The sequence below is a fragment of the Oryctolagus cuniculus genome, chromosome 11 (genome assembly GCF_964237555.1).
Source record: "Oryctolagus cuniculus chromosome 11, mOryCun1.1, whole genome shotgun sequence".
NCBI lineage: Eukaryota > Metazoa > Chordata > Mammalia > Lagomorpha > Leporidae > Oryctolagus > Oryctolagus cuniculus.
This window is the reverse complement of record NC_091442.1, coordinates 5,037,000-5,049,670: the sequence shown is the minus strand read 5'-3', so window position 1 is coordinate 5,049,670 and position 12,671 is coordinate 5,037,000. Positions and strand designations below refer to the sequence as shown.

At 51.2% G+C, this 12,671-nt stretch overlaps 1 long non-coding RNA gene across 1 annotated transcript; it reads left to right on the top strand.

Annotated features, from left to right (window-relative positions):
- The first annotated feature begins 3,054 nt into the window (after window positions 1-3,054).
- LOC127487352 (uncharacterized) lies at window positions 3,055-9,189 on the top strand. Its single transcript, XR_007914131.2, has 3 exons — window positions 3,055-3,176; window positions 6,559-6,911; window positions 7,861-9,189. It is a non-coding gene; the product is annotated as an uncharacterized lncRNA (long non-coding RNA).
- Window positions 9,190-12,671: the final 3,482 nt, after the last annotated feature.

Genomic DNA, 12,671 nt, shown 5'->3' with positions numbered 1-12,671 from the left:
GCTTCACTTACTTACTCATTGGGTAATTCTTTCATCGATTCGTTTAGCTATGTGACAAAAGAGCAGTTGCCTACTGGCTACACACCAAAGGCATCAAAGGGCAGAGATTCTCACAGTCCTGGGGTAATGGAATGTTCTAGGTCTTCATCTAGGCATTGGTTACAGAACGTAGTCCCTCTGCTGCATGGAAATCATGAAGAAATGAATTAGCTTCAGGCAGCTGATGATTTAGAACAGGTTTAAGTAGGGGCTGGCTCTGTGGTGCAGCAGGGAAAGCCGCTGCCTGCTGAGCCAGCATGTGGGATGCTGGGCACTGTTCCAGTCCCGGCTGCTCCACTTCTGATCCAGCTCTCTGCTGTGGCCTGGGAGAGCAGTGGAAGACGGCTCAAGTCCTTGGGGACTGCATCCATGTGGGAGACCTGAAAGAAGCTCCTGGCTCCTGGCTTTGGATCAGCTCAGCTCTGGCCATTTAGGGGGTGAACCAGCAGATGGGGGACCTCTCTCTCTCTCTCTCTCTCTCTCTCCTCTCTCTCTCTGCCCCCTCTGTAACTGCCTTTCAAATCAATAAGTAAATAAATAAATATTTAAAAAAGAATAGGTTTAAGAAGAAGTATAGTGATGACTTTCAGGATATGTATTTGGAATAATGGATTTTTTGAAACTTTTTTTTGTTTTAGGATTACTTATGGCATTTATGTTCTGTTTTATAATGGTACTTACAGCAGTTACTTTTTCAAAAAAAAGGTTTATTTATTCATTTGAAAGTCAGAGTTGCAGAGAGACAGAGGGAGAGAGAGAGAATGATCTTCCATCCACTGGTCCACTCTCCAAATGGCCACAAAGGCCAGGGTTGGGCAAGGCCAGAGCCAGGAGTCAGGAGCTTCATCCAGGGCTCCCATGTGGGTGCAGGGGCCCAGGCACTTGGGCCATCCTCTGCTGTTTTCCCAGGCGCATTCGTGTGGAGCTGGATCAGAAGTGGAGCAGCCAGGACTTGAACCAGTGCCCATATGTTACACCAGTGCTGCAAAGCCTCTGTGCCACAGCACCAGCCCCTGTAATAATGGATTTTACAAACTCTGTTTCCAAAGTTTACCGCCTAATGGCCTTGGTATAACTGGACATCTACACAGAGAGGAATTAAATTAGACTCTTGCTTCATTCAGACACAAGAATTCACTGAAAATGGAAAAAGATTTAGCTGTAAGACCTGAAGTTATGAAATTTCTAGAAGAAAACTTACCAGAAAAACTCCTGACTTGGGTCTGGGTAGACTTTTTGAATATGGAGCAAAAAGGACAGGTAACTGTTCTTTACATTTTAAAAAAATGATTGACATCCTCATCAATATTTATGGTATTAGACATTACTGAGATATTAAAAAGATTTATTTGAAAGTGACAATAAAAAACCTATTGTTGGCCGGTGCCGTGGCTAACTGGGCTAATCCTCCACCTGCGGCGCCAGTACCCCGGGTTCTAGTCCCAGTCGGGGCACTGGATTCTGCCTTGGTTGCTCCTCTTCCAGTCCAGCTCTCTACTGTGGCCCAGGAGGGTAGTGGAGGATGGCCCAGGTCCTTGGGCCCTGTACCTGCATGGGAGACCAGGAGGAAGCACCTGGCTCCTGGCTTCGGATCGGTGCAGCACGACAGCAGTAATGGCCATTTGGGGGGTGAATCAACAGAAGGAAGACCTTTCTCTCTGTCTTTCTCTCTCTCTCACTGTCTAACTCTGCCTGTCAAAACAAAACAAAACAAAACTATTGCACATCAATCTAAAAATATATTTTATAAAAAGTAACCATATTCAGCTGGCGCCGCGGCTCAATAGGCTAATCCTCCGCCTGTGGCACTGGCACACCGGGTTCTAGTCCTGGTCGGGGCACCGGATTCTGTCCAGATTGCCCCTCTTCCAGGCCAGCTCTGTGCTGTGGCCCGGGAGTGCAGTGGAGGATGGCCCAGGTGCTTGGGCCCTGCACCCCATGGGAGACCAGGAGAAGCACCTGGCTCCTGCCTTTGGATCAGCGCAGTGTGCTGGCCGCAGTGGCCATTGGAGGGTGAACCAACGGCAAAGGAAGACCTTTCTCTCTGTCTCTCTCTCACTGTCCACTCTGCCTGTCAAAAAAAAAAAAAAAAAAAGTAACCATATTCTCCAAAAGGAAAAAGAAAATGTAATGCGAATATTTTTAATGTCAGTAGAAAAGCCACTGGCTTTTCATTTGTGCCTATTTTTTAAAATTAATCTATTTGAAAGGCAGAGTTACAGAGAGGCAGAGATAGAGAGGCAGAGAGAGGTCTTCCATTTGCTGGTCACTCCCCAAGTGGCTGCAATGGCTGGGGCTGTGCCGATCCGAAGCCAGGAGCCAGGAGCTTCCTCCAGGTCTCCCACGCAGATGCAGGAGTCCAAGCACTGGGGCCATCTTCTACTGCTTTTCCAGGCCATAGCAGAGAGCTGGATCAGAAGTGGAGCAGCCGGGATTTGAACCGGCGCCCATATGGGATGCTGGCAGTGCAGGCGGCGGCTTTACCCACTACTAAGCCACAGCACCTGCCCCTGTGCCTCTGTTTCTATCTGCTGTGATATCACACACGTGATCTATGGAGAATTCCACCACGCAGAACGAAAGAGCAAATGTGGGCTCATAGCGTGTGGAAGAGTCGACCTCAAGGCCTTCTGAACAGTGGCATGGACCTCACTGCTGAGGGAAAGTCCTCCAGGGACGCAGCGGCCATGAGTGCCTGGGCTGGGGACCATGGGTCTCGGGTGGCAGCCAGCTCGCAGCAGCCCTGCAGCCATTGCGCCCGCATCCTCTCTCCCCTACCCTCTTCTTTTCTGTCCCTGCTTCCCCACCCCCCTCCCAGACTTCCTGGTCCTACTGCTTCATGGAGAGCGCAGTACCTCTCCCTGCAGGCCCAGTGTCCCAGCTCAGCCGAGCTTTTCCAGAACCTGAGGCTGGTAGCTCTGGTTTGCATTTGGCGAGTGGCCCTGGGCGACTTCCGTGGCCTCGGCAAGCCTTGTTTACTTCCTCTTAGAGGTGAGGAAACCAGGCCTGACTCATGGGGCTCTTTGTAGAGTCAGAGAGACTTTACAGTCAGCCACCGCAAGTCCTGTGTCTAGGGAATGAACGCACATGGATCAGACAAACTTGTGCCCTCAAGCAACAGAGACTTTGGAGAAAAGGTGAGTTTTATTCATAAAACAAATATTTGTTGAGTACCTTCTGTATGTCTCACACCAGGTCACAAGCTCATATTAGGACATTCTAGGCAGCAGTTTTAAACATGAAGGCCAGGGATCCTGAGCCTTTTGTCACAGATACATTCTCCGTGTGTGTCTTCTTTTGAGAAAAATCTGTTTTGGTCATTTTTTTTAAGGGAAAGGGTTTATTGGGGGAAACCTGACAGACTGGAGGGAAGGGGCAAGGAGGGAAAAAGAGAGAGAAGGAGAGAGGGAGAGAGGGTGAGAGGGAGGGAGGGGGAGAGAGGGAGAGAGGGAGGGAGGGAGGGAGGGGGAGAAGGAGAGAGGGGAAGGGAGAGAGGGAGAGGGAGAGGGAGAGAGGGAGAGGAAGAGAGGGAGGGAGAGAGGGGGAGAGGGAGAGAGGGAGAGGGAGAGAGGGAGAGGGAGAGAGGGAGAGGGAGAGAGGGAGGGAGAGAGAGGGAGAGGGAGGGAGGGAGAAGGAGAGACAGAGAGGGAGAGAGGGGGAGGGAGAGAGAGACGGAGGGAGAGAGAGAGGGAGAGAGAGACGGAGGGAGAGAGAGAGAGAGAGGGAGAGAGGTAGGGGGAGAGAGGGAGGGAGAGAGAGAGAGGGAGAGAGGGGGAGAGAGAGAGAGAAGCAGACGGAGAGAGAGAGAAGAGAGCTTTAATGGGGTTATTTGCAGGAGTTCCTTATATATTTTGGGAGCTGATCCCTCCCCATATGTACGGTTTGCAAGTATTTCCTCCCAGTCCATGGGTTGTCTCTTCACTCTGTTGAAGTTTTCCTTTGTTGTGCAGAGGCTTTTTAGTTTGATGTGGCCCAATGTGTGTATTTTGCTTTTGTTGCCTGTGCTTTTAGGATCACATCCAAAAAAATCATTGCCTAGAGCAATGTCACAGGACTTTTTTCTCTTTTTTAATTATTTGTATTTATTTGAAAGGCAGAAATACAGAGAGAGAAGGAGAGGGAGTTGGAGAGGGAGAGGGAGAGGGAGAGGGAGAGAGAGAGGGAGAGGGAGAGGGAGAGGGAGAGGGAGAGAGGGTCTTCCTTCTCTGGTTCACTCCGATCTTCCATCCACTGGTTAACTCTCCAAATGGCAGCAACAGCCAGGGCTGGGCCAGGCCGAAGCCAGGAGCCAGGAACTTCTGGGTCTCCCACTTGGGTACAGGGACCCAAGTAATTGGGCCATCTACCACTGCTTTCCCAGGTGCATTAGCAGGGAGCTGGACTGGAAGTGGAACAGCTGGGACTTGAACTGGTGCCCATATGGGATGCCGGCACTGCAGACGGAAGCTTAACCGTCTACGCCACAGTGCTGGTCCGTGGGGCTTTTGCTGTATGTTTTTTTCTTGTACTTTTACAATTTCAGATCTTAAGTCTTTTATCTATTTTGATGATTTTTTTAAAAAAGGTTTATTTATTTGAAAGGCAGAGTGACAGAAAGAGAGGGAGAGAGACGGGGGTGGGGATGGGTAATCATCCACTAGTTCCCTCCCCAGATGGCCGTAATGGCCAGGGCTAATTCAGTCCAAAGCCAAGAGCTCGGAACGCCGCTCTTGGCCATCATCTGCTGCTTTCCCAGGCACATCGGCAGGCGGCTATGTTGGAAGCGAGCAGCCAGCACTTGCGTGGGTGCTGGGATATGGGAGGCTGGTGTTGCAGGGGGTGGGTTAACCTCTGGCCCCATTTGGATGGTTTCTGTGCATGGGTGAAGTAAGGGTCTAATTTCATTCTTCTGCTTGTGTATATCCAGCTGTGCCAACACCATTAGGGGTTGGACTTAGGAGACAGAGTATGTAAAATCCATTATTCCAAATACATATCCTCAAAGTCATCACTGTCCTACTCACACCTGTTCTAAATCACCAACCACGTGAGGTCCATTCATTGTGATGTCCATGCCTGGTTTAATTAGGTCCTCCCTACAGGTCAAACACTTCAGTTTTCTCTTGGTAAGATTGAGAGCCAAGAGCTGCGTCTTTAGCGTGCAGGTCACTGAACGCTTGAGCAGGGAGTGCATTCTTGGGGCCAATGCCCAGATGAAAGCCTAGAACATTCCATCACCCAGAAGGTCCCCTCCTGCTCTTCCACTCCCTTCACACCCACCTGAGCTACCCCTATCCCGACTCCTACCACCGCTGGTTAATTCGCCTGTTCTTGAACTTTTACCCACCAGCATAGACTTCTGTCTGACCTCTTTTGCATAACATGGCTTGTGAGATCCTGAGTGCTCCCCGGGCAGCAGTGGTGTATTCTTGATTGTGCAGAACAGCCCTGTGTATGTAGAGCCCACGTTACTCATCCTCTTGTTGATAGATATGCCTTGTGTCCAGTGTGGGATTATTTTCTATCTCCTGGATGGCAGGACCACCCTCTCTCGTCTTGACAACCAACAATAGCTTCAGGCCTTGCCAAACGTCCCCTGGGGCAGGATCACCTGGACGGAGAGCTCCGCCTCGGGTGCCCGTCTTTCCAGGCTGGAAAGAGACCGGCCTCAGCCTCATTCTTGGCAGATGCTGGGCCTTTGCGTCTGGGGAGTGACGTCACACGCTGATTCTGAAGCTTGTCTGGGAGATTGGAGCAGGGAGATGAGGCAGGGGCAGGAACAGGCTGTGTTTCCTCCAAGAAAAGAGGGGCCAGCGCCGTGGTGGAAGCAGGTAAAACCTCGGCCTGTGAAGCCAGCCTCCCAGTGCGTGCTGGTGTAGGCCCTGGCTGCTCCATTTCCAATCCAGCTCCCTGCTAACGCTCTGGGGAAAGCAGCAGGTGGCCCAAGTGCTTGGGCCCTCCACCCACGTGGGAGACCTGGAGGGAGCTCCTGGCTCCTGGCTTTGGTCTGGTCCAGCTGTTGTAGCCATTTGGGGAGTGAACCAGCAGATGGAAGATCTCTCTCTCTGTTTCTCCCTCCCGCTCTGTAATTCTGACTTTCAAATAAATAAATAAATAAATCTAAAAAAAGAAAGCTCAATAGAAAAGCAGGCAAGTAAAAAAAAAAATAGAACAGAACTGGCAACAGCAGTGAAGAGACGAATAGCAAATGTGCCATTGTCTTTGGGGCAGGGCCATCTCCTTGGCAAAAATTAGGGATGGGCGAAGTCCTCTGTCCACCAACATGGTGACTCAGCAGCTCTCTCCACACTGCTTGCTCCTGGCAGCAACAAGCAGGCCCTTTGCAGAGACTACAGACTGCTAACATCTGACCACCAGCTCTGGGAAAAGTCGGTCTATATTTCTGCAGGTCCCACAAACCCCCTCGGCCTCACACTGACAGTCCCCAGCCTCCAAACAGCCTGTGTTTGGGTTTTGTTTGTTCCCCAGGCTATTTTAATAACAGACAACTTGACTCAGCTTGTTCCTTTGTGTGTTTAGCTTCCAACAGACATGTTAGCGCCTCGTGTCTCTTTCACCCTTCCTGCCACCTGTCTGGCCCTGGAGCAGGAGTTCCTCAATGGCTGTGTTCCTGGATGCCCTCAAATGCAAAATGGACGCAGTGCTGGCTCCCACCTCTGTGAGCAGAAAAGAAAGGAGCACAGGCCAAAGGCAGAACATAGCAAGTCACCGCAACGCGTGCCAGCTACGAAGCGCACAGAGTGCCAACCCAAAGCGAAAAACCAGACTCCCAACGGGGCAGCCATTAAGCCTGGCACTTAAAACCAGCAGGAAAAAAGGAATAAAAACAGGAGGAAAGCAAGAAGAAAAGGGGCAGAAGTCCGACAGCGTGGGTAAGATGCCTGCATCCCACGGTGGAGCGCCTGGGCTCCAGTCCCGCCTCTGCTTCCAGTTCCAATTCCGGAAGGCTAACAGACACCCCGGGAGGCAGCAGTAATGGCCCAAAACTTCGGGTCCCTGTCACTCACATGGGAGTGCAGGATTGGGTTCTGGGCTCCTGGCTTTGGCCTGGCCCAGCCATGACGACTGGGGAAACTGAAGAAGTGAATCAGCAGATAGGAGATCTCTCTGTCACTCTTCGTTTGTCTCTGCCTTTCAAATAAAAATAATTTAAGAAAGAGATAATTCGATGATTACAACAGTAATCAGTACTATGTAACATCTGTATTTTAACAGTGTAACTATTATAGTGTAATACTTATAGATAGATATAGTGTAACACTTAATTTAAAGATTCATTTACTTATTTGAAAGTCAGAGCTACAGAGACTGGGAGAGAGAGCTCTTCCATCCACTGGTTCACTCCCGGATGGCTGCAATGGCCAGGGCTGAACCAGGCCAAAGCCAGGAGCCAGGAGCTTCATCCAGGTCTCCCACTTGGGTACAGGGACCCACCTTCCACTGCTTTTCCCAGACCATTAGCAGGGAGCTGGATCAGAAGTGGAACATCCAGGACTCAAACTGGCACCCATATGGGATGCTGGCGTCCCAGGCAGCAGCTTTACATGCTATGCCACAACACCTGCTCCTGTGTAACACTTATATTTGTGATATTTGTTACATAGTAAGCAGACTGTTTATTTTTGTAATAGTGCAACTATTATAGTGTAATCCATACAAATATAGTGTAATACATATTTGTAACTCTTTTATTTGTAATATTTGTTCCATAGTGGTACTGTGTAAGACCCCTACGTGCTAGGCACTGTTTAAACACTAGCTACACTTTCTTATTTAGTCCCCAGCCCTGTGAGACAGACACTCTTGCTATCTCTGTTGCAGATGCGAACATTGAGAGACTTGCCTACCAACCTATGGTCTTAACCAGAGAGTGACAGCGAGAATGAGGTGTGTCCTGGGAAGAGGCAGCCCTCCAGCTTCTGGGCAACCCTCAGTGAAATATGGCATCCAAGGCACGTGGGACCCTGGTCTTTCATGCTCAGCGCTGAGGCGTTGGCTTCCCCTTTAGCTGCCTGCCTGCTGCCTCTCTCCTGGACAGGCTGTGATCCCAGACCACACTGGAGGCAGAGGCAAAGGGAAATGTGTATCCACACAGACACTTAGCTAAGTTGCCTCCCAAATGGAAATAGTCAATGAAAGATCTACAGTCAGAAGACCGTGCCTACAGAAAGCCCCTGCTGCCACCCTGCTCGTTATGGTTAACTGTCGGTAACCTGCCCGGCAGGGATGAGGGGAGCTTTGGCACCTGGAGCAGCTGGGTAGAACTAACTTCCGTTACCGTGATAACACACAGCAGTGGGGGCGGGAGTTGTGTCCACCGGGGTAAGCCTTCCCATGGGATGCCCATATCTCATATCTCAGCTACTCTTGGCTTCTAACTCAGCTTCCTGTGAACACACCTGGGAGGCAGCTGATGACGGCCCAAAAACTTGGGTCCCTGCCACCTACAGGGGAGACCTGGATGGAGTTCCTGGGCTCCTGGATGGCCTGACTCAGCCCTGGATCCTGGATTTTGTGGGCGTTTGGGAAGTTAGCCGGTGGATGGAAGATCTCTCTCTCTCTCTCTCCCCCCTCTGTCTCTTCCTTTCTTTTTGTCTCTCACCCTCTTCCTGTCATTTTGCCTTACAAATAAACATAAATAAATCTCTCTAAAAGATACAAGATAATGAAAAACAGCCTATCTTTATTTAAAAGTTGGATATCTGGATCCTCCTGTATTTTTTGCATTCAATTTTGCTTCTTTTTAAAAAATTTATTTATTTATTTAAAAGAGAAGCAGAGAGAGAGAGAGAGAGAGAGAGAGAGAGAGAGAGAGAGGTCTTCCATCCACTGCTTTCACTCCCCAGATGGTTATAACAGCCTGAGCTGGGCCAGTCCAAAGCCAGGAGCCAGAAGCTTCTTCCAGGTTTCCCATGTGGGTGACAGGGTCCTAAGCACTTGGGCCAGCTTCCACTGCTTTGTCCTAGGCCAGTAGCAGGGAGCTGGATCAGAAGTGGAGCAGCCTCTCCTGTACCCACATGGGAGACCAGGAGAAGCACCTGGCTCCTGGCTTCAGGTCGGTGCAGCGCTGGCCGTAGCGGCCATTTGGGGGGGTGAACCAACAGAAGGAAAACCTTTCTCTCTGTCTCTCTCTCTCACTGTCTAACTCTATCTATTAAATAAATAAAAATAATTTGAAAAAGAAGTGAATGGAGTTGGTCAAAAGCCTGAGGTGGGAGGAAGGCCTGGCAGTGCACCAGGGAGGGACTTGCTGTTGGAGAGGAGAGGAGAGGAGAGGAGAGGAGAGGAGAGGAGAGGAGAGGAGAGGAGAGGAGAGGAGGGGAGAGGAGGGGAGAGGAGAGGAGAGGAGAGGAGAGGAGAGGAGGGTAGGGGAGGGGAGGGGAGGGGAGGGGAGGGGAGAGGAGAGGGTAGGGGAGAGGAGAGGGGAGGGGAGGCGAGGGGAGGGGAGAGGCGAGGGGAGGGGAGGGCAGGCGAGGGGAGGGGCAGCCGAGACTTGAACTGGTGCCCATAGGAGATGCCAGCGGTGCAGGTGACAGCATTACCCACTATGCCACAATGCTGCCCCCTCACTTTGATTTCTTGGATTACATTTTAAAATATTGCATTAAATGGTCTTAGTTATTAGGTTTGGGGTGTGTCCTCCAGTGTTGCTCCTTTACCTTAATGGGGATCCTGGTAGTTGTCCTCCCATTATTTGGCCTTGAAAGGAGTGTGCCCTTCTCAGGATCACAGGGGCACAGGTGCAGGGGGCCGTGTGGACTGTTTCTAACTTGTCCCAGGGAGTCAGAAGGAGAGACCAGGGACTGGCAGCTCTGGGCGGGATGGGGTTGTGGATGTCTTGGCTGCAGCTCATCACTTCTTGAGTAAAACTTAACACTGGATTTATAATCTAATCCTTTGAATCAGGGAGGCAAGAAGGAGGGAGGCGGACACAGACAGGAGAAAGCAGATGGATCCGACTTTTGACCACCACCTCCCCCTCTTCCAAGCGCATACAGAGACAATTTTTCTAACACGTTGCACACCTGAATGAAAAACTGTTTCTTTGAAACGAAACAAGTTCAGGGTCTTAGAGGTGTGGTTTGGAGAGGGGCCTCCAGTGGGCCTGAGCACTGAGTTTCCAGTGTCTGGGGCCTCCTTCCAGAAGCATCGTCATAGACAGAGTCCAGGCTCCTCCTGGGCAACAGCTTCCCAGCGGGCAAATCATGAAAGTGATTGAGACTGGGGCCAGCGCTGTGGCACAGTAGGCTAATCCTCCACCTGCAGTGCCGGCATCCCATGTGGGCGCCAGTTCTAGTTCTGGCTGCTCCTCTTCCAGTCCAGCTCTCTGCTGTGGCCTGGGAAAGCAGTAGAAGATGGCCCAAGTCCTTGTGCCCCTGCACCCACACAGGAGACCCGGAAGAAGCTCCTGGCTCCTGCTTCTAATGGGCGCAGCTCTGGCCATTGTGGCCAATTGGGGAGTGAACCAGCGGATGGAAGACCTTTCTCTCTGCCTCTCCCTCTCACCATCTGTAACTCTATCTCTCAAATAAATAAATAAAATATTTAAAAATAAATAAGAAAAGAAAGTGGATGTGATGGAAGCAGGCCGACCTGGAACAACCTGCCGGCGCCGGGCTGCCTGCCCGCCAGGACAGGCTCAGTTCTGGATCTTCTTCCAGCCTATCTGAGTTTCTTTTGACAAGGAAGTGGTGACGTAGGCACTTCCAGCTCTTGGTTCTAAGGATCTGGAGGCCAAGTTTGCTTTATATCATGGAGTGGATCTCAAGGATCCTATTTTGGCTCTCTGCTAGGTTCTGGTTCTCATTTGGTGTTGACTTCTGCTGGCCAGGGCTCCCCGCTGGATCCCCGGTTGCCATGGTGATATTTTGGCCTTTGCCGTGTTGCTGTTGTTTTTGGGTCTGCAGCCTTGTTGAAATGAGTTCTGACTTGCAGCACGCAGGGCCTGGCACCCGGCTGGGGAGCCAGCGCTCGTGGGCCACGTGAGGAAGACACAGCGGGATCTCTGCAAGGGGGCCTTCGCCAGCTTCACTGCCACCCCGCGCTCTTGAGGAGGGAGACCCTGGGGAGGCTGGAACCTCGTCCGAGTGCCAGTTTTGAAACTCATGTCCAGGACAAGGTTTCTGAAGACGCTGAGCATGCCGGGCACTCCCTGTGGTTACCCAACTCTTTTTTTTTTTGTTAGAAAAGTAAAATGCAATCGCAGTAGCAAGAACAAAGATGACCAGAAACAGAACTTTTAAAAAAATCTTCCTTTATGGATTAAATTTGAAACAAAATCAGGATGTTCACAACAATGAATGTGTTCATTTGGGGAAAAAATTATAACAAGACACGAATCGCTACCCCCTCCCCAAGAGTGGGAAAAATAAACAAAAACCAAAACCCAACCTTTCCGAAGCAGAGCCGGCTGTGGCTCCACTCCTCCCCTGCCCTGAACCCCACCCCTCTGCTGGCCCATAGCTGTGGCCTGTGTCCACCCAGCTGCTCCCACAGTGGGGTCCTGCAGCACGCTGCACGCTGCCCTTAGAATAGGATAACACCTATTAGGAGCGAAATCCTTACCAAAGAGGAAAACAGAAATGGAAACAAATAAAAAGAAACAGTCCTGGCTCCTGCTTCCAGGTGAACTCCCCTGCATCATTTTCTAGTCCTCCTATGTACCCAGGACTGGCTGGCTAGGAGTCAGCGTTTCAACCCTTCGCACAGAAAGGTGGCTGTGCAGACACCGTCTCCCATTTCCTCCTACAGCCGGCTCTGCAATTGCGTCTCTTGGTGCGCTGGGAACAGACTCCGGAGGTCACCCGCAGGCAGGGAGGAAGTCCAACTTTCTCCCTTTCTCCTGCCACCTCCCTTCTTTAACGTAGACACGCGTGGTAGCATTCTGGATAGTTGTCAACTCGGCTCCCTGTGGAAGGAGCTGGTTGCCCTGCAGGTTCTGTGGGAAGCCAGCTCCCAGTCCTGAGCTCAGCTTCTGCACCACCGTCACTTCTCCTGCCTGGCCCCGGGCCCCCGGGGTGGGTGGGTTGGGTGCCGTGCAACCTTAGGGTGTAGGCAACAACCAGCTTTATTTCTGTGTTTCTAGGGTCCTTAAGAAGCCCGTATTGGACTCTTGGTTTTTTGAAAATTAAAAAAAAAAAAGCAAAATCATGTACTTTTGTCAATTTCCTAAGGCAAACAGCCTGATACCCAAGGTGCATTGGGATCTCTCCGGGCACTTGAGAATGATTCTAAACCCAGCCTCCTTCCCTCTCTGGCCAGGGAAGTCACTGCCCCGTTCCCTCTCAGGGGTACCTGGAAGCCTGAAGCCAGGTCAAAGTTGCAAAGGAGAGGGCGGGGTTCACGGACATCGTAGCAGCTCTGTTTTTGGAGACGCCAGAAACAAAAAAGGCCCCTGCCTGTAAGAGGTGGACTACATTTAAAGTCACTGCCGATGGAGGAGGCCAGCACGGCCCGAGGGACACACCCGTGAGGGTGGCTGGGAGCCGGCGAGGGCCCTTTGCAGCGGTCAGCGGAGGGCGGCAGGGGGCGGAGGGCGAGGGGAGGAGTGAGGCCGCCCTTCCAGGTGGGTCTTCCAATCGCGACCGCGCGCTCCCGACCCTTCCCCCCGGTGCTAATTAAACAAACGCTCC